At 42.9% G+C, this 22,837-nt stretch overlaps 1 long non-coding RNA gene across 4 annotated transcripts in view; it reads right to left on the bottom strand.

The window, feature by feature from the left end:
• Positions 1–18,929, bottom strand: part of LOC109934721 — a 34,136-nt gene extending 15,207 nt beyond the window's left edge. For 2 of the 4 annotated variants that reach the window (XR_007262523.1, XR_007262526.1), the window contains exons 1-3: positions 18,176–18,929; positions 13,970–14,088; positions 10,215–10,288 (exon numbers count right to left, since the gene is read on the bottom strand). This is a non-coding gene — a long non-coding RNA (uncharacterized LOC109934721). Of the gene's footprint in view, positions 1–10,214; positions 10,289–13,969; positions 14,089–17,839 lie in introns of all 4 variants that reach the window. The other 2 variants (XR_007262524.1, XR_007262525.1) reach the window with 2 other exon arrangements.
• Between the last annotated feature and the right edge of the window lie 3,908 nt (positions 18,930–22,837).

Genomic DNA, 22,837 nt, shown 5'->3' with positions numbered 1-22,837 from the left:
AAGTTGATTAATGAGGTGCCACGAATGGGTCTGCTTTGTGCCGCATGGGTCAAGATTCATGAGTATTGAATATTGAATATCCTTTGCTGTCACTTGTACTCCAGTACAGAAGTACAAGAGTTCCTCTCACAGTGCACTGGGAACCTCTTCCCCTCGCGCTGCTCTGGGACTGCTAAAAAGAGAGAGGGAAAAAAGAACAGAAACAAGAAAACAGGCAGAGCAGAGGAGCTCCGCATGGGGCGTCTTCCTCTGCCCGCTATCTTGCTAGAAGTTTGAGGTTTTAATGTCACGTGTTCTCAGGTACCAGCTACGAGAGACAGTGAGAAGTGGACAATGTCCCCGCACACAGTGGCATCTTAGCTACAAAGTACCTACGTACAAAATCTTAGTTATATAAGTTGAAATGAGTTTTTAAAAAAAAGTGAAAAAGTCAAACGATACAGTCCTTCCTTAATCCATGGGCCTACAGACAATCCAAGCAGGGCTTTCTTCAAGAGGGCTCATACTCCCCTGCACTGGGCATGTATCCACCTGTTTTTGCCAGCTGCTTTCACTGCTGACTACTGCTGCCAACCTTCATTGGACATGCCAGGCCTCACCGCCACACGCAAGGCTTTGGTTGTGCTGCCATCCTTTACCACCACCTGGGTCCTATCCACTGTCATGCTCCATTGCTGCATCAGCCATCTCACTGCAGAGTCCAGCTCCAGCACCAGTCTGGACATTGAAGCAATGATGTCTCCAATCATGATCAGCCGCCTCATGGACGACCACCAAACTCTCCTAGCTGCTGCCATCTCACCGACCAAGCTCCAAAGAATCAAAAGAAAGAAACACGAAAGAAGAAAGAAAAACAGTTGGAGAGGATGAGATTTGGTATGGAGCCCTTCTCTGCCGTCATATTGGATGGAGGGTTGTGCTCTGGACTGAGGGGAGGACTGCTTTCTGCCTGCTCTATTTACAGCACTTGCAATGGGAAGTATTTCCAAATTATCAATTCCAACCAGATATCACAGCAAGATCTGGCAGAGTCACTCCAATCACCAGCACCTCACTATCATTGGCCTTTCACTATGCAAGGTAAAAGGTTTGTCAATTGTGTCTCTGCAAAAAGATTTCTGAGATCAGTGTCATCGGAAAAGCTCTGAGAAATTTGAGATCGTATGCAGTACAGCCCTGAGAATGTGTCTGGGCACCACAGTTGAGGAAGGGGAGCGTGCAGATTTACCCCAATGATTCCTGGACTCAAGGGTTATATTACGAGTAGAGGTTGTAAAAGTCAGTCTTTGATTAACTGTGGCACAGAAAGAACTAATTTAGCTTATTTCATCAATGCCAACTTTGTGTAGAGAAATGCATTCTCTTTAATTCCCCTGCTCCCTCCCCAAAGTCATGCAAGTTTAATTCCCTTAAATGCTTATTTAATTTCCTTTTTAAATCATTTATTCGGTTCATTTCAACCTGTAAGCAGAGAGGACTGTATTGTACCACCAATTCTGGGGGGAAAAAAGAAGTTTTATTCACCCCGTATCTGTTGTTGCTGGAATAGCTCAGTTGGGAATATGGTAGCCTGAAGATATTAACGTTCCTTGTTCAATCTCAGGTTTCACCAGTCAATTTTGGGCAGTTAGCAGAGTGCTTCGCACTGCTGCCTCATAGCGCCAGGGTTTGATTCCAGCCTAGGCAAATGTCTGTGCGGGTTTTCATGTTCTCCCTATGACACTGTGGGTTTCCTCTGGGTGCTCAGATTTCTTCCCATGGTGCAAAGATGTGGATTGGCTGTGCGAAAAATTGACCCATAGTGTCCAGAAATGTGTAGGTTAGGTGGGTTAGCCCTGGTTAAAAACCCCATGCGGGGTTATGGGGGGAGCGGCAGAGGGTGTCCGAATGGTATGCCTTTGGAGGGTCGGTGCCTCTTTGTGCACTGTAGGGATTCTTTGTTGTCTCTTGCATATGTTGGAGATGGTCGGGCCGAATACACTACCTAACCTTTCACAACTTAGATAATCCATTTAGATGGAGGGTGAAGGTAGCTAAAGATGCGTAGAAAACTGTTGTGATGAAGACATGAGGTTGCAAGCAGACATAGATAGAGTTGTGGAGTCATACAGCATAGCAACAAACACTAAAATCCAACCTGTCCATACTGAACATGATCCCAAACTAAACTCGTCCCACCTGCCTGCGCTTGGCCCATATCCCTCCCAAGCATTTCTTCTTCAAGTACTTATCCAAATGTATTTTAAATGTTGCAACTGTACTTGCATCCACTACTTCCTCTGGAAGTTCATTCCATACACGCACCATTTTCTGTGTTTAAAAAAAATTGCCCCTCATGTCTTTTTTAAATTTCTCTCCACTCACCTTAAATATATGCCCTTAGTCTTGAAATCCCTCACACTACGGAAAGAGACACCTGCCATTCACTTTATCTATACTCCTAAAGATTTTAAGGTCACACGTCCTCCTCCTATGCTCCAGTGGAAAAAATCCCAACCTATTCAGCCTCTCCTTACAACTCAAACCCTCCATCCCTGGCAACATCCTGGTAAATCTTTTCTGAACTCTCCAGCTTAAAAATATCTTTCCTATAACAAGATGACCAGAACTGGACACTGTACTCCAGAAATGTTCTCACCAACGTCCTGTACAACCTCAACATGATGTCCCAACTCCTATACTCAAAGGAGTGAGCAACGAAGGCAAGTGTACTAAATGTCTTCTTAACCATGCTGTATACGTGACGCAAACATCAAAAAATTATGTAACTGAGCCCTAGGACATTCTGTTCTATAACACTACCCAACGGCCAACTTTTAATTATGTAAGACCTGCCGTAGTTTGTTTTACCAAAATGCAACACCTTGCATATGCCATTCCTTCACCCATTGACCCAACTGATCAAGATCTCGTTGTAATCTTAGATGGCCTTCACTATTCACTAAGCCACCAATTTTGGCACCATCCACAAATTTACTAACCATGCCTTCTATATTTTCATCTAAATCATTTATATAAATGACAAACAAAATTGGACCCAGCACAGATCCCTGTGGTAACAGGCCTCCAGTCTGAAAAACAACCCTCCACTACCAGTCTCTATCTCCTGCCGTTATGTCAATTTTGTATCCAATTGGCAAACTCATCCTGAATCTCAGCTGGGGAAATGAATTCCTCCTCATAATCCCCACATTTCCATAGTTTCTCCCCAGTGTGACTGCGTTTGTGGTTTGTGAGCTCTGGTGACTGGCTGAAGCCTTGTCCACACACACACGTACCATTTCTCTCCACTGTGAATGGAGCTTTTTTTCTTCCATGTTCAAAATCTGATCACATTCCATCTGTGATAAAATGGGCGGACTCTATCAGAACATGGTGTGATGGTTGGTTTGTAAATCTTACCCTCTAATATCCTGTGAAACTGAGGTCAAACAAAAGAATGAAAGAGAAGTGCAGCACAGGAACAGGCTCTTCGGCCCTCCAAGCCTGTGCCGATCATCACGCCCTAACTAATCTAAATAACAAACCTTCTGCCGTTGTTCGGTCCGTATCCCTCTATTCCCTCCCTATTCACGTAACCATCCACGTGCCTCTTAAATATCCCCAATGTGCCTGCTTCCACCACCTCTTCTGGCTGTGCGTTCCAGGCTCCTACCATTCTCTGTATGAAAAACTTCCTTTGCACATCTCCCTTAAATTTTCCCCCCATCACCTTGAACCTGTGCTCCCTTATAATTGAAACTTCAACCCTGGGAAAAATCCTCTGTCTATCCACCCTGTCTATGCCTCTCATAATCTTCTAGACCTCTATCAGGTCTTCTCTCAGCCGCCGTCTTTCTAATGAAAATAATCTGAGTATTTTTAACCTTTCCTCCAAAGCCGATGCCCGCAAGACCAGGCAACATCCTGGTGAACCTTCTCTGTACTCTTTCCAAAAAAACTCCACACAGTACTCCAAATATGGCCTAACAAGGGTTTAAGATAGCTGCAACATGTTTTGTAATCTCTTGTACTCCATACCCCGGCCGATGGAGGCAAGCAGGCCATAAGCCTTCTTGATCACCTTGGCCACCAGTGTTGCCACTTTTAGGGAACTGTGGACCTGCATGCCCAGATCCGTCTGAATGTTAACGTTCCTAGGGGTTCTGCCATTTATAGTATAATTCACACCTAAATTTGATCCTCCAAAATGCATCACCTCACATTTGTCTGGATTAAACTCCAACTGCAGATTCTGTGCCAAAGTCGCCAATCTATCTATATCCTGTTGTATCCTTTCACAATCATTGGCACTATCAGCAACTCCACCAATCTTTGTGTCATCTGCAAATTTGCTAATCAGACCACCCACGTTTTCCTCCAGATCATTTATATATACTACAAGCAACAGGCCCCTTGACAATCAAGAACCTATCTATCTCTATCTTAAATATACTCAATGACCTGGTCTCTACCACCTTCTGTGACAATGAATTCCATAGATTCAGCACTCTCTGGCTGAATAAATTCCTCCTCATCTCCATTCTAAAGAGTCTTCTCTTTACTCTTAGGCTGTGCCCTCAGGTCCTCGTCTCTCCTGCCAATGGGAACATCTTCCCGACATCCACTCTGTTCAGGCCATTCAGTATTCTGTAAGGTTCAATTAGATCTCCCCAATCTTTCTAAACTCTGTCAAGTGTAGATCCAGAGTCCTCAAACGTTCCTCATATGTTAAGCCTTTTCTAGGAGCATTACCCCCTTGACCAGGGACAAAGACTAAGGAAGCAGGCAGGATTCAGGCAGTGGCAGACTTTTTATTCAAGCAATAATCGGTTAATGCAGGGAGAGGGCCAAAGTATCTTCCATGAATCTGGCTTTGACATGAGAACACAATTGTTCCCTTAATCTGCAGCTCAGATCAGAAGAAGGATCAGTGATACACTGATTTTTACAGTGAAATACAGCATTTTTATACATGTATTACAGAAGTCACATACAGCATGGTCATTGTGTCCTTCCCCCGTATTCCATGCACCCAATCCTGTGAAACACCTAATCAATGATGGGCATTCCTAGGGACAGCCCCAGGTTCTCATGATCTCAAGGTGTTTAGCAGACATTGTAAGCTCCAGGCCTTGGGATCTTTCTATGCATCCTATTAATTCGCATTCCAAAGTTACTAGTTATACTCCTTCGGGTCTGTCCCAGACTTGCTTATCTCTAAGGACAGCCTGAATTCTGTTATTCATTGTATTCCATGTACTATCTCTATCAAATTCAGTTATTCCTCTTATATTTTCCACTGTCCCAATTATGTATATAAAATACACAAAAGACAGTTGGTTTTAACTTAACTGCTATAAGATTCGTAATATTAATTTCTGTTCTAAGGTTAGTTATAAAGTGTGAAGTTACACAGATACTTCCATTGTTAGCACTTCATGACTTCAAGTTGTGAACAATCTATTTCATTCAGGACATACTAGAGATAAGGAAGTGTTTCCTACAGACTAATTATCTTTCACATCTGGGTATAAATGTTTTTCCCCGAAAGCTTTCATTATACTTGTGTTATACGTGTATCTACACTTAGGTTGAAATCTATGATTATCTGAAGAATCTGTGACGACAACCTATTTCTTAATGTTGTGAACAATTTCAAAGAAACAACTAACTACTACAAAATAACTTTTAGCTGTTGTTTTCACAGCTGCTTAATGAGTTAGGCTGGCTTGTTCGTGGGCTGAGATTTACACCCCTTGTTCTAACTGATGCTGCTCACTTAATGGGACAGCATCCTTTCATAAATGAGGCTGGAATTAATCGTTTGTCGATCCTCGGGCATCCTCTTATCAAACTGTCTTGGATGGTTGCTTGCAGGGCCCCCTGTTCACCTTGGAGTAGCCCTGATCAAAGATACCATTATATTTCACTTAAATGCTGGAGCATGCTGTTTCATTCTGGTTAACCCTTGGTGGCCATTTTGTGTTTTACAAACATGGGCCGCCCTTACACCTTTCATTCCTGGGATCATTCTTGTGAACCTCCTATGGACCCGCTCCAGGGCCAGTACATCTTTCCTGAGGTATGGGTTCCAAAATTGCTCACAATACTCTAAATGTGTTCTGACCAGAGCCTTTTAAGGCCTCAGAAGTACATCCCTGCTTTTATATTTTCCAAATAAATGCCAACATTGTATTTGTCTTCATAACTACCGACTCAACTTGCAAGTTTACCTTAAGAGAATCCTGGCCCAGGACTCCCAAGTCCCTTTGCACTTCAGATTTCTGTTTTTTCTCCCCACTTAGAAAATAATCTATGCCTCTAATCTTCCTACCAAAGTGGATGACCTCACGCCTTCCCACGTATTATTCCATTTGCCACATTTTTGCCCACTTTCCTAACTTGTCTAAATCCTTTTGCAGGCTCCCTGCTGCTTCAATACGACCGTCACTTGACCTATCTTTGTATCATCTGCAAACTTAGCCAGAATGCTGTCAGTTCCTTCATCTAGATCATTAATGTTTAAAATGAAAAGATGTTGTCCTAACACTGACCCTTGCGGAGCACCACTAGTTACCAGCTGCCATCCTGAGAGGGACTAAGAACAAAGAACAAAAAAAATTACAGCACAGGAACAGGCCCTTCAGCCCTCCAAGCCTGCGCCAATCCAGATCCTCTATCTAAACCTGTCACCTATTTTCCAAGGATCTGTATCCCTCTGCTCCCTGCCCATTCATGTATCTGTCTAGATACATCTTAAATGACGCTGTCGTGCCCGCCTCTACCACCTCCGCTGGCAATGCGTTCCAGGCACCCACCACCCTCTGCGTAAAGAACTTTCCACGCATATCTCCCTTAAACTTTTCCCCTCTCACCTTGAAATCGTGACCCCTAGTAATTGAGTCCCGCACTCTGGGAAAAAGCTTCTTGCTTTCCACCTTGTCTATACCTCTCATGATTTTGTAGACCTCAATCAGGTTCCCCCTCAACCTCCGTCTTTCTAATGTAAATAATCCTAATCTACTCAACCTCTCTTCATAGCTAGCGTCCTCCATACCAGGCAACATCCTGGTGAACTTCCTCTGCACCCTCTCCAAAGCATCCACATCCTTTTGGTAATGTGGCGACCAGAACTGTACGCAGTATTCCAAATGTGGTCGAACCAAAGTCCTATACAACTGTAACGTGACCTGCCAACTCTTGTACTCAATACCCCACTCTCTCTTTTTTTGCCAGACAGCAAATCCATACTATCCACACTGGTACCTTGCCTCTAACACCATGGGCCCTTATCTTAATCAGCAGCCTCCTGCGCGGCACCTTGTCAAAGGTCTTCTGGAACTTCCAGTAGATAACATCCATTGGCTCTCCTTCATCTAACCTGCTTATTACCTCCTCAGAGAATTCTAACAGATTTGTCAGGCATGACCACACCTTGATGAAACCATGCTGACTCTGCCCTATTTTACCATACACTTCCAAGTATTCAGAAATCTCATCCTTCACATTCTAACTCCAAAATCTTACCAATGACCAAGGTCAGGCTAATTGGCCTGTAATTTCCAATCTTTCGCCTTACTCCCTTCTTAAACAGGGGTTTACATTAGCAATTTTCCTGTCCTCTGGGACCCTCCGTGACTCCAGTGATTCCTGGAAGATCACCACTAACGCCTCCACTATCTGTTGAGGACTCTGGGGTGAAGTCATCTGGTCCAAGTGATTTATCCACCTTCAGACCTTTCCATTTTTGTAGCACCTTCTCCTTGGTGATGGCCACTACACTCACCTCTGCCCCCTGACTCTCTTGAATTTTTGGGATATTACTCGTGTCTTCCAAGCTGAAGACTAATGCAAAGTTCTTATTCAGTTCTTCTGCCATTTCTTTTCTCCCCATTACTACTTCTCCAGTGTCATTTCCCAGCAGCCCAATGTCCAATTTTGTCTCTCTTTTGCTCTCTATATATCTAAAGAAACTCTTGCAATCTTCTTTTATACTACTGGCTACCTTATCCTCATATTTAATCTTCTACTTCCTTATTTGTAGTTGTTCTTTGTTGGTCTTTGTAGGCTTCCCAATCCCCAGGCTTCCCACTGCCCTTCACCACATTATATGCTTTCTGTGCTGCTTTTATGCTATCCCTGATTTCCTTTGTCAGCCACCATTGCCTCATCCTCCCTTTAGTATGCTTCTTTTTCCTAGCGGATGAATTTTTGCTGCGTCTCCCAAATTATTCCTGGAAATTCCTACCATTGCTGTTCCACTGTCTTTCCTGCTAGGCTCCTCTCCCAGTCAATTCCTCCCTCATGCCTCTGTAGTTGCCTTTATTCAACTATAATACCGTTACATCTGATTCCAGCTTTTCCCTCTCAAATTGCAGAGTAAATTCTATCATACTATAGTCACCGTCCTAAGGGTTCCTTCAGCTGAAGCTCCCTTATTTAGTGTGCCTCATTGCACAACACTAAATCCAGAATTACCTGTTCCCTCATGGGTTCCACCACACGCTGTTCCAAAAACCCATCTCACAGGCATTTCACACATTCCTTTTCATGCGTTCCACTACCAGCCTTATTTTCCCAGTCCTCCTGCATATTGGGATTACCCATGATCACCGTAACCTTGTCTTCCTTACACGCTTTTTCTATCTCTTGGTGTATCTTGTGCCCCACATAGTGACTACTGTTTGGAGGCTCAAATCTACCCACACAGATTCTATATCATCCGATTCTATGTTGTTTCTTGCTATCGATTTAATTTCTTACTAATAAGGCAGTCCCACCCCCTCTGCCCACCTGCCTGTCTTTTCAATGGGATATATATCCTTGGATATTTAGGTCCCAGTCCTGATTCCCTTGCAGCCATGTCTCTGTGAAGCCCACCACATCATACCTGCCAATTTCAATCTGTGCCACAAGCTCATTTACCTTATTTTGTATACTGTGTGCATTCAGATACAAAACTTTCAGTCCTGTATTTATCATCCCTTTATCCGAAGCACTTGAAATTAGATTCCTAGCCCTTTCCAAACTGTCCTTTTTTGTGTGCTGGAGACTTGAATGACTTTTCCTGACTTCTCCTTTCTTTCCATTTTTTGTATACTTTTCTGTGCAGTTGAATCCAGCCCCACGGGTGTCAATCTGCTGCTTTGTTTCCCATTGGTAATTATACTTTTTGGAGTTTTACCCTTCCCCACCCGCCCTTTCTACTTTAAAGCCTTGTTGACCCTCCTATTTACCCTTTTTGCTAGGAGTCAGGTTTGTTTTGTCCTAAAAACACTTTCTAAATTCCTGTAACACTGTCCTATGGTGGCTTCAAGTTGTGTGCTCTCTAAAAATAAACAAAACATTAGCAATAAAACAAACCTCCTGAATGGAATGATCTGGAAACAGCCGAATACTGGAAATCAAAGTGGGTTAGGCAGCATCCGTGGAGAGACAGCAAGCTAATGTTTCGAGTCTAGATGATGTTTCATCACCTCTGATGAAGAGTTATCAAGACTCGATGTTAGCTTGCTCTCTCTCCACAGATGCTACCTAACCCACTTTGATTTCTAGCATTTGTTGTTTTCAGTACAGATTCCAGTGTCTGCAGTAATTTACTCCTCCTGAATGGAATAATTCACTCCATAAACTTGTATGTCTGTGTATGAGAGAGGGAATGTGTGTGTGTGTGTGTGTGTGTGTGTGTGTGAGTAAGGAGAGAGAGAGATTCTTCTTTAACATGGATTCACAGAAAAATATTTGAGTGTTAGTATAGATTTGTGTGGATGTGAATAAATCAGTGTTGAATATGTGAGTGTATGTGCGTGAATGCGTGGCTGTGTGTGTTCATGGGTGTGAGAGTGTTTCAGATTTAGTGTTTTTGTGTTAGTGATTGACCTTTTGTGAGAATTTCAGTGTCTGTGCACACGTGTGTGTCTGTGTGAGCGTGTCCGTCTGTGTGCATGTGTGTCTCTGTGTTTGAGCCTGTGCGTGTGTCTATGTGCCAAAGTGTTACTGTATGTGAAGGAGAAACTCCAAAAAGGATATTAATAATTTCAGTGAAAGGAAAAATCTGACCTAGAGACATTCACAGCACGATTTTCTCACTTTCCTCTTACAATCTCCTGGCAACAATTAGCAACGCATCATTTGTTCTCCTATTTGTTGGTTCGAACATCATGTTAACTTCCTGATGTTTGTGACAAGATCAGCCGAAACCCCTGGATAATAATGTTTTAATAATTTCTCACCATTTCAAACTGGAACACTCTGTGTTTTCCATTCTTCCAACAAGTGAATCGTATTTCACCACATCATCTTCCGTCTGTCAATATAATTCATAAGTACCGACAGCAAAGTAAACGATATGGTCGGATGTAGCGAACCTGGTTAGACTCAGTACCTTATATTGCAATGTTATAATATCCAGTCAGAAAACTACCCTCCCACAGAGATAATCCTCATTGGGTCTGCAAGTGTGGGTTTACTAACTTACTGGGCAGGAAACGGGGATTTTAATATGTTAGTGTGGAAATCTCTGCTGCATATGGACATTTCTCCACATTATTTCCCATCTGCCAATTACATACCCGCTCAGTGAACCTGTCCATATTTATTTACAGCCTCTTTGATCGTCCCCAAAGCTTTTTCTCCCATCCAACGTGGTCTTAACAGTGAACCTGGAGACATTACACTTGTGCCCTTCATCTAAATCATTGATATCGATTGTAAATGGCTGTAGCTTTAGCAGTGACCCTTCTGGTACCCCCACTAGTACCAGCTCACCAAGCTGGAAATGACCCTGTTTACTGTCCACCCACCAATCCTATACCCTCCAGGACACAGCAAACACTGTTACACTCTGTATGCAGTCTGCCTCAACATTACAATGTTATAATATACAGTCAGAGAACTGTCAGAGATGGGGACGGTGGGAGAAGCAGAGAGACAAGCACAGAGAGAGAAGGGACACAGATAATGACAGACAGCGATTGGCAGGGAGAACTGTAACTCACTCCCACATATCTGTCACTCTGAACATAAACCACCCCAAACTTCTCAATTAGATTCCAATTAGTAACTCACTTCCACACATTTGTTATTCTATATATAAACTACCCTGAACGCCTTGATAGGATTCCAGTTTGTAACTTACTCCCATGTATCTGTGACTCTGTAGAGAAACCACACCGAACCCCTTGATCAGATTCCAGTCTGTAATTCTCTCCTGGGCATCTTTTATTCTATATATAAAACAACATTATCTGCTCGATTAGATTCCAGTTTGTAAGTCACTTGCGGGTATCTGTTATTCTATATATAAACCACAATGAAGCCCTCCATTATATTCCATCCTGTAAACTCACTCACGTGTATCTGTAATTCTGTTTGAAAACCACTCAAACCCTTTGATTATATTCCAGTCTGTAACTCACTCCCGGCCATCTGTTATTCTATATATAAAGCACCCAAACCCGTCAATTAGATTCCAGCCTGTAACTGACTCCCAGGTGTCTGCTATTCTATATATATACTTACCCCAAAGACCTCAATTAGATTCCTGTCTATAACTCATGCCCCATTAATGTTTATTCTATATGTAAACCACATCAAACCCCTCAACTATAGTCCTATATGTAACTCATTCCCTAGTACCTGTTACTCTGTACATGAATTACCCCAAAACTCCTCAATTGAATTCCAGTCTCTAGTTCACTCACATGTATCTGTTATTCTTTATATTAACCGAACCCCTCAATTAAATCCCAGTCTGTATCTCACTCCTGATATCTGTTATTCAATAAATACAGACATACACATGGAAATAGACGCTTCAATCCAACTTGTCCAGGCAACCATATATGCTGAACTGATCTAGTCCCATTTGCTAGCATTTGGCCCATATCCTTCCTATCCTCCCAAACCCTTCCTATTCACATACCCATACAGATGCTTTTTAAATAAGTAATTGTACCATCCTCCACCACTTCCTCTGGCAGCTCATTCCATACATACACCACCCTCTGCGTGAAAAGTCTGCCCCTTGGGTCCCTTTTAAATCTTTTCCCTCTCACTTAAACCTATGAACTCCAGTTTTGGACTCTCCAGCCCTTGGAAAAAGACCTTACCTATTCAGCTTATCCATGCACCTCATGGTTTTATAAACCTCTACAAGGTCACGTCTCAGCCTCCACACTCCAGGGAGAAAAGCCCCAGCCTATTCAGCCTGTCCCTGTAGCTCAAACCATCCAATCCCAGTAACATCTTTCTAAATTATTTTCTGAAGCATTTCAACTTTAACAACATCCTTCCTATAGCAAGGAGATCAGAATTGAATGCAGTACTCCAAAAGTAGCCCAGTCAATGTCCTAGACAGCTGCACCATGACCTCCCAACTCCGATACTCAATGCACTAACCAATGAAGGCAAGCATACCAAACGCTGTCTTCACCATCCTGTCTACCTGCGACTCCACTGTCAAGGAAGTATGCACCTGCACCAGTAGGATCACTTTGTTCGACAATACTCCTCAGCGCCTACCATTAACTCTAAGTCCTGCCCTGATTTGTCTTACCAAAACACAACACCTCACATTTAGCTCAATTAAATTCCGTCTGTCACTCCCTGGCCCATGAGCACATCTGTCCCTCGATTTCCATGTGTAACTCATTCCTGGGTACTTATTATTCTCTATATAAACCATCCCTGATCCTCTCGACTAGATTCGGTCTGTAACTCACTCCTTGGTATCAGTTACTCTGTATATAAACCACCCCAAACACCTCCATTAGATTTCAGACCGTAAGTCACTCCCTGGAATGTGTTATGCTATATCTAAAACCCTCAATGCCATCAATCAGATTACTGTCTGTATCTCACTCCCTTTTTTTATGCTATATTTAAACTTGCTGAGAACATCAATGAGATTCCAGTCTCTAACCCAATACAAACTAAGCGGTTGAATGTTAAACTGGGAGCAGGGACAGAGAAAGCTGCACTTTAATTTCTGCCACATTCCGTTTCTCCAAAAAAATTAGTTTTATGGAGTGCATCAGTTCAATAAGGCAGGTCACCACCACCTTCTCAAGTGCTGTTAGGAATGCGGGATAAATGCTGGCCCAGCCAGTGATGCTCACATCCCATCAATGAATTAAAAAAGAAATCTCTTTGCCTTCCCAATCACTTGCTGCCCCTGCAGACAAACTCAATGTAAGTGATATCCCAGTACGCCCAGGTCCCTCTGTACTTAGAATCCTGCAACATCTCCCCAGTTAAATTAAAGAGTCTTTATCGATTATTCCTGACAAATATCACACTCTTCACTTTATACTGCATCAGACAATGTTTCACCCACTCACTGACCATCTCTACATCGCTCAATTTGAATACCCTTTACATCCTCTTCATAATTACATTCTAAACTATTCTCACTAATAACATGTTCAATTTTAAATCAAAGACTGGCCTGATATGATGCTTTTGGAAATCCAAATATCCTCCCGTCGTTCTCTGTCCCTTGGTCAGTGTGTGTCTGTCTGTTTCTCTCTCCTCACTCCTGAAATATCTGTAAATTGCTACATTCATCTGTTAGCCTTTTTGAGTTGGTTCATGGTGCCCGTGTACCCTGTACAACCACAGCAAGACGTCCTCACTTTACCTAGTCCTGACACCTGGTAATAACTGGCAACCTATCAGCTATCCACCTAATATTTGGCGAGACAATCACATGAGTTTTCTGTGATTTGTGTACAAGGATCTGGTCAATAATGTCTAATAACCGAACAAGCACTAGATTAAAGAGGTATGTGCCCCAGTGAAACACGGCCCAGGTCACTGACGTTAACACGCTCTCTCGCGCGCGCGCGCATACACACACACACACAGAGTGCAACATGGAATGACAAAATAATATCAGGGTTCCTTAATATTAAAGCACCATGAAACAATCCCTGGCTGTCAGACTAACACAGGACATTCACACACCTAGGTCAAGCTCAAGACTCACCTCCCCTGACACTGAGACGCTCCTGTATCACACACCGGATGGAATCAGATGCTGTGTTTGGGAACAGGACATGGCGCATGGGATTCGGACTGTTCATGTGGATGTTCAAAACCAGGAATCTAGCAGAGAATCAGAATAGAACAGAGAGAATCAAACAAAAAAACACTGTTTTGTGGACGAGTTCAGTTCCTGCTGAGAATGTTGAGCCAGCGACATATTGACCCCATTGTTTCTAAGTTGAGAATTCAGAATTGTGACTTTGTATGTCTCTACCTGTTTTTGGGGGTAGGGTGTGTTGGAGACTGTTTAGATTGAGTTTAACTCTGCATCTCTGCTTAGATTATGCCTGTTTTTCAAACATTTGACTGTGACATCATCAAGAGACCACCCCGTGCTGTCCCTGTCCTGGGAGTGTTTGTCGCGAACTTTGTAGAGGGAGCTTTACTCTGTATCTAACTCCATAAAACAGGACATATCTTCAGAATTTGAAGATGGCACATAATTGGACAATGGAGTAATCAGGGAAGAGAACAGTAGCAAACATTAGGAGGATACAGACAGAAGCTGTTTACACTTCGCCTGAGGATGAAAGTGGCCCACAGGATTCCTGATGTGGTCTCAGGACAACAGTCACAGCAAGACTTCCTTACTCTTGATGGCCAATTTATATGAAGCACAGAATTTCAGTAAAATAGATATGAGAGAGATAAAAGCTTTCTGTTTGTGATAAAGAACAAAATGATCACGCAATGTGCTTTGAAGAAGAGGCCTGGCCTGTATTTAACCCAAATCACACCCTGACACTACAAAACCTCAAAGTCCGATAGATGGACATTTACAGAACACATCCCATGTTTTAGCTGTATCCCCATCTGGTCTACAGGGAATGGAGCAGTTTTCAGAGCTAATTTCAGAGATACGGTGAGAGAGTTACAGACACAGATACTGAGCCAGGGACACACAGGGGAGGCAATGGCCTAATGGTATTATTTCTGCACTGTTAATCCAGAGAATCCAGATAACGTTCTGGAGATCCGGGTTCAAATCCTGCCATGGCAGATGGTGGAATTTGAATTCAATAAAAATCTGTAATTAAGTGTCTAATTATGACATGAATCCATTGTCGATTGTCAGGAAAAACCCATCTGGTCCTTTAGGGAGGAAACTGCCATCCTTACCTGGTCTGGCCTACATGTGAGTCCAGACCCACAGCAATGTGTTTGACTCTTAACTGCCCTCTGAGCAATTAGGGATGGGCAATAAATGCCGCCTAGCCAGCGATGCCCTCATCCCATGAGTGAATAAAGATAAAAAACACTAATACAGGATGGTACTGTCCTGGAAATGTTTCAGAGCTGACACTGAGACACACACACAAGCTGTACAGCAGCAGATGGGGCTGAATCACTCTCTGATTTGCAACTGAATCCCTTCCCACAGTCCTCACACTTTGGTGGTTTCTCCATGGTGCCGATGTCCTTGTGTCTCTCCAGATTGGATGATCTGTTGGCGTTAGATCACAGGGAGAACCTGTGAACAACCTCTACCCACTGTGAGTGGTACAATGTATTTTCAGGCTGTCTAACTGGTTAAAGTTCTTTCCATAGACAGTGTACTAGAACACTCCCACCCCAGTGTGTGCGTGAGTCTCCGAGTTTGTCCAATCACATTTTAAATAATTGTATTCCACAGACAGAACACTACTTCCTTGACAGTCAAAGGCTAGTGATTTTCAGTGTCTGCAGAAGAGTCACACTGTCATATTTTGATGTGATATTTAGTTCACGTTTACATCTAATCATCTGTAAAGGAGATGAAAGTGTCAAAATCACAAGCAGCACAGGACAGCAGTTCGCAAAAGACAATTTGAGTTGAGTTTTTTATGCAATATTCTTTCCTCTCTTGTTTCCCCAAATATGAGAACAAATCAAACTAACAGAAGCCAAAATCAGCAAAAGGCTCCCCAGAAAGTTCCTCTCCAAAGCTACCCGTGCACAGACATAACCAAGGAAGACAGGCCAACAGGTAGTGATATCCTCCACTTTGGACACATGCGTTCAGATCTACAATTCACTGTTTGAACCAGGACAAGAGTAGGTCCATGTGACAAATCTTCTGACTTACCCAGCTTCCTTCATCTAAACTTTACAGCCTCCTGGACTCAGCATTGATTTCAACAATTTTGGAGCTTAAATAATATCCCTCATTTTGTTTCCTTTTCTTTGCTTTTTCCATTTTGTTTCTTTCAGTTGGCAGCAGATTTGTTCCTGGCACATCTTTTCTTCTTCGTTTCTTCTGTAAGGGACCAGCTTTTCTGTCATTCAATCTCTCCTGTCTTCCACCCTACCTGTTTGCCTTTTGTCCTTATCCTACCCACTCCATACATTATGACAATTTGACAGTTTCAACTCTTATACTTTAAACTGTCTGCTCCAACCAGAATGCCAATTTTTAAAAATTCACTCACAAGATATGGCCGTTAATGGCTAGGCCAGCATTTATTATCCATCCAGTCCAGTCCTAAGGAATATAAACATAAGCAAAGACAGAACGCCACCATCATAATGACCTTGGTTCAGTTAGGGATGTGATCTGGTCCTGAATACGATTGCGAGAGCAGAATCTGCCCTGCTAGTCACTTGTGAATTTGCTGATGTCTCAACAAAGTGGATGACTGAGTGAATCTCTTCCCACACACAAGGCAGGTGGATGGCCGCTCACCAGTGCATCAACAATTACTTTCAGGTTTTAAAGCTCTTCTCAGCCAGAACATTTGAAATTCTCTGATCAGTGCGAACAGGTTGATGGTCAGTGAACTAGGATGGCTAAGTGAATCCCTCCTTACATGTGGAGCAAGTGAATGGTCTCTCCCCACTGTGAACTCACTGGTGTAGCAGGAGGTACGGCACGGGCAGCATGGTGGCTCAGTAGTTAGCACTGCTGCCTCACAATGCCAGGGACCCGGGTTCAATTCCAGCCTCAGGCGACTGCCTGTGTGGAGTTTGCACATTCTCCCCGTGTCTGCGTGGGTTTCCTCCCACAGTCCAAAGATGTGCAAGGTCGGTGAATTGGCTATGCTAAATTGCCCATAGTGCCCAGGGATGTTTAGGTTAGGTGGGTTAGACATGGGAAATGCAGGGGTAGGGGAATGGGTCTGGGTGGGATGCTCTTCAGAGGGGCAGTGTGGACTTGTTGGGCCAAATGGCCTGTTTCCACACTGTAGGGATTCTATGACACAGGTAGGGTGAATCAGAGAATCCTTTCCCACACACAAAGCAGATGAATAGCTTCTAAGGTTTTGGAGTAGATTTGTAGCTCAGGTTGTGGGTGTTGAGGTTGGTTGGTTGGTTCGCCGAGCTGGTCATTGTGAACAATTGAACACATATTGAACTCAACCCCACATACATTCCACTACGGAGGAAACCCGGAAGTGAGGCAATCCATCGCAACGGACCCCAGAGTTTAAAAGCCAGGCGGGAAAACACACCGACGCTTCATCAGAGGCTGTTACCAAGCACGGTAACGAAACGTCTGTGGAACAACAAACCAGCTCGGCGAACCAACCAACCTCAACAGATGAATGGCTTCTCTCTAGTATGAACTTGCTAGTGTCTCAGAGAGTGGGATGAACGAATGAATTTCTTTCCACATATGGAACAGATGAATGGTCTCTCCCCAGTGTGAGCACCCTGGTGTCTCAACAGATCCTATTTATTTTTAAAGTCTTTCTCACTGACAGAACATGTAAACAGTCTTTGATCAGTGTAAATTCACTGGTGTGTCTGCATTTGGGATAAACATCTGAATCTGCTTTCACACAGGCAGTAGGTGAACAGCCAGGCCCCAGCATGAATGCATTTATGGACTTACAAATCAAGACATTTCCAAGAGTCAGAACACGCAAAAGGTCTCTTAACTGTGTGAACAAGTGGTGTGTCAAAAGGTGGATGACAAAGTGAATCCGTTTTCAAAAATGGAGCTAGCGGAAGTCTCACCACCGTGTGAATGTATTGGTGCCTGAGCAGCTCCTGTTTGCTTTTAAAGCGTTTCTCACAGTGGGAACATTTCAAAGGATTCAGGTCCGAATGAACCTGAACAATCAGGAGATTTGATGGAAGTATCAAATTGTTCCCAGCAATCAATATTAGTGAATTGCCTCTTGAAAGTGTGTATTGTCTGGTGCGTATAGAGGCTGGATGAGCAAACCTTTTTTCCACATTGAGTACAGCTGAATGGCTTCTCTCTAGTATGTCTGGATTGATGAATATCCAATTCAGAAAGGTAATCGAATCCCTTCCTACGCTTTTCACATTTGCATAGTTTCTCCATCATCTGTGACTCTCCAGGTTGGAATAATCAATTGTCTCTACACACAACATATGTACAGTCTCTCCTCACTACAAACTGGGCAATTTATTTCAGGCTGCACAGTTGTTTCAAGCTCATTCAGTTCATTGGCATACACTCATTCAGGAGTATGTACCAATGCTGTTCCAGTCACACTGATGTTTGAAATATTTTACCACAGACAAAACATTTCTCTTTTCACATTCAAAGACTGATGATATTCAGGTTCCGATGAACCGAATGACTCGATCAGCTCCTGATGTGATGCTTGGTTTGAGTCTCACACTCATTAATCCTTCCTTCTAATCCTCTGTAAAACGAATTTACAGAAGTCATTGACGCCAGTACAGGACAGAAATCCAGAACAGACAATTTCAGTTTCTATGGAAATCATGACTTCTCAGTTTCTTCCAAAGCTGTAAATGCCAATTCCACATAATCTAGCTCAACTCTCATCTAGAATATAAGCCCTTCTCCAACATTACTTTCCTTCGCTCCCAGTTTTCTCTCACTGTCTCCTAACTTTAATTCTGCTCCTAGCAATACCTTCCAGTTCTGATCACATAATGATGACGCACTTTCCCTTTGTTTGCGCGGCCGCGATCGTGACCTGTAAGCCCCGCCCTCGAGTGTCCTCACAATGAGACCCGGCTGACTGATGGTGGCGCAGCGCTAATAGAAAGGATGGGCGGTGTTGGCGGGCCAGGTGGGCGTGGCTGCTTCTCCAACCAATCGGAGTGAACGACGGGCGGTGTCGAATTTCAGATGGACGAAGAGGCGGTGGGGGCAGGGTAGGCCTGTAAAGTTGCTATTTTTCAATTAAGTTCCACAATCAGTGAGACCCAGCAATTTGCACAATCAAAATGTCAAAGGCAAGGAATTTCAAGAGAATTTTATTGGTTAAATGCATACTATTTTATTTCAGGAAGAAAAGTATGTCAGTAGATGCATTTAGTGTATTTTTTGTACGTAAACTTTTAAAATTAATTCTAGGGATTTGGGCATCACTAACAAGTCCAACATCATATATTACCAAACACCAAAATGATTTTTTTTCTTTTTCATGGGATGGAGGCATTGCTGGCAATGCTTTTAACTCCAGATTAAACTGAATTTAAATTGTACCCGTTTCTGGTCTGGGAATGGAACCCATGTCCTTAGAGTATTTGACTGTGCCTCCAGATCACTAGAACAGTGAAATAACCACAATGCTAATAATGATTGAACTCCTTTAACTGCTGCAATCTGTTTAGTGAATGTGCTCCCACAACACTCTTAAATAAGTCACCAGCACCATTTCTGTGATTTTCCTCCTGGCTGTGTGAGCTTCTGAGGTTGTGCATGGCAGCGACTTCCGAATGGAAGGTCACGATGCAACTGATGTGCTAATACCATGCACACGCAGCTGCATAACTTAAAGGAAACGGGTCAGTTACCCAGAGGTGATAAAGGACCTCCGATATATTTTCAAATCAATAAGAAATGGTGTGCAAAGGGATCAATTGATATAATTCACTAAAATGAAGGCACTGAAAGTATGTTTGTTAAATTTGCTGATGATACAATGTACCGAGGAAAATAAGCTATGAAGAGCACATAAGGCAACTACAAAGAAAGCTCCTTTAAGTTACGCAGCTGCGTGTGCATGCTGCCGAGCACATCAGTTGGCAAAGGGAGTGTAATGTGGGAAAATGTGTAAATTTGTACTTCTGTGAGGTAGAGTTTAAAAAAATCTGAGATATTCCTTTTGTTCAGTTGCTCTTTGTGTGGGAAAGCGATTCACTCAGTTATCCAACTTACATGCACATACGAGAACTCATACAAGAGAGAAATCATTCACCTCACCTGAGTTTGGGACAGGATTCATTCAGTTATCCAGTTTACATAGACAAGAGAACTCGCACAGGGGAGAAATCATTCACCTGCACTGAGTATGGAAAGAGACTCACTTGGTTCTCCAACAGTAGACAGTGAGAACACACACCTGAAAGAAACCGTTCATTCACCCGCCCAAATTAAAGGAACACAAGCAATTTCACAGATAGTAGGAACTGCAGATGCTGGAGAATCTGAGATAACAGGGTGTAGAGCTGGATGAACACAGCAGGCCGAGCAGGAAGGCTGACGTTTCGGGCCTAGACCCTTCATCAGAAAATGATGGCCTGCTGTGTTCATCCAGCTCTACACCTTGTTATCTCACAAGCAATTTCACACTGGGAAGGAGCTGTTTACTTTCTCTCAGTCCAACCTGCTGACATGAGAAACTTCATACTGATGAGCAATCTTTTAAATGGCCAGTCCGGTGGAATTGCTTTAAAAGTTCCACGAAACTGATGCACCATCGTGTTTACATCGATGAGAGAGAATTCAGGTGTTCTCTCTCTGTGCGACTGGGTTCAACCGATCTCCCTCCTGCACGCATACTGGGGAGTGGCTGTTCATGAGGCTGCTGCAAGTGTGAGACATAAGGGAGTTGAGAAGTGATTACAGTAGTTGAATTCACATCCAGGATCTAACACATGTGTAGATCTGGGGGAACGTGAGAAATGTGTCTCAGCTGCTGTCTTCCATTGTTTAGATCTAGACACTGAACAGAAGATCTTTTATAACAATGTGAATGCTGGAAGCATGCTGAGAATCAGTGATGTTAAACTGTGATCTGTTTATGACTGAAAGTAAAACACCAGGTTTATGCTTCCTGCCTGAATATGACTGATCATTATGGTACATTAACTTAAAATATTTTTGTGTTATTCCTCAACCATTCAAAGGCTATAACAACAATTTGTGTTAATGTAAAACATTTTTCACATTAAAATATCCCAGTGTGCTTCATGGATGATCCAAATCTCAGTTGAAAAGGTTGATTTTAAGGAGGTGAGAAGTTTCGGGATGAAATTACAGACCATGGGATTCAGTAGCTAAAAGTACAGTGATCAATGTTGGAGTGATGTTGAAGTGGATAGTTAAGGGTCAAAGTACAGGGATCTCTGAGGTTTGTAGGGATGGTGGAATCTCCAGAGATTATTTGCCATGGAGAATGGCTGTCTCCATGGAGGTGAGAGGGGCAATCAGTGGAGTGCTAAGGGGAGATGTTGAATAGTCTGGGTCTGCAACCATAGCAGTTTAGGTGAGTTGATTGTCTTGAAACTTATAAAGTCTTAAGGGGATTTGGTAGCATGGATGCTGAAAGATATTTCCCGTTGTGGGAGAGACTAGAAGTAGTAACACCATAAACCTTATGTCATTGGTAATCAGAAATCTATCAATCTTTACTTTAAATATTCTCAAAGACTGCACTGCCTCTGAGTAAACCAATTCTCTATGTTTCAGAGACCCTTCTGAAGAAGGGTTACTGGACTCAAAATGTTAGCCCTGCTTGCTATCTACAGATGCTGTTGAATTTATTCAGCAGTCTCTGTTTTGTTCCAGATCTTCAGCATCCACAGTTCTTTTATTTATTCTCCTATGCCTGCCAGTCTCCCCACTGCCACATATGTACACCTATTCATAACCCTCTTCACTTCACCTGACAAAGGAGCAGTGCTCAGAAAGCTTGTGATTTCAAATAAACCTGTTGGTCTATAACCTGGTATTGTGTGACTTCTGACCTTGTCCACCCCAGTCCAACACCAGCACCTCCACATCATATTTATATCCCATTTCAGACTCTTTCTATCATCCTTACTACCTGCTTTCCTATCTATAGTACCAACGGCAAATTTTGCTACATTAGAATCAGTTCCTTTGTCATTGGGAAGCAAAAGCCCAAAGCCCAGTGCAGTACATTTGATATGCAAGCAACCAGGGGAAACGTCTTCCCTGCATCCACCCTGTATATCCCTTTCAGTAATTTGTAGGTTTCAATGAGATCAGCTCTGAGACCGAGGAGGGGAATGAAGGGAAGAGATTTTACATGGTGCACTCCCCTCCCCCAAGCCCTGAGCTGGACCTGGGGTGGTTGGTTGAGGTAGAGGGGGATAATTCCCCGAGCGGCTTCTCACTCTGGCCCAAGCTGCCAGCTGGTTGCCCTGGAAACCTTGGCTCCAGGAGGGGGAACAACAGGGGCCGGGCTCCCGTGTCCGTGCACCTGGTCTGCAGCCTGGATCCCGAAGACATCAATCCCCAGCACAGTGATCCCTATTGGCTGCTTTCAAACAGGATTCAAACATTACCATCTGATTCTGAGCATTAACATAATGTGTTTGTTTATTGTTTATTTTATGTAGCATTGATGATTTGGCAGTGTCCTAATCAATTATGCCTGGGCATTTTTTAAAATGTTAACCCAAACTCAAAGAAAAAAAGATTTTTTTAAAAAAAATCTGTAGATAATTATTCCCCAAAATAAATAAATCTTTTTAAAAGCCAGAAACCACATGAACTGTTTATAATTTGTAACAGTGATGTTTAATTATCTCTTTAAACTTCATATAGATTTTGCTTTGAATGGTTGAGGTAGAAACTCACATCAGTTTACATTTCACAGCAATTATGCCCACATTTGGTTGTTTTAAACGA

Source organism: Rhincodon typus, chromosome 7, assembly GCF_021869965.1.
Source record: "Rhincodon typus isolate 14 chromosome 7, sRhiTyp1.1, whole genome shotgun sequence".
In the NCBI taxonomy this organism is placed as follows: Eukaryota; Metazoa; Chordata; class Chondrichthyes; order Orectolobiformes; family Rhincodontidae; genus Rhincodon; species Rhincodon typus.
This window is presented reverse-complemented; position numbering and strand designations above follow the sequence as displayed.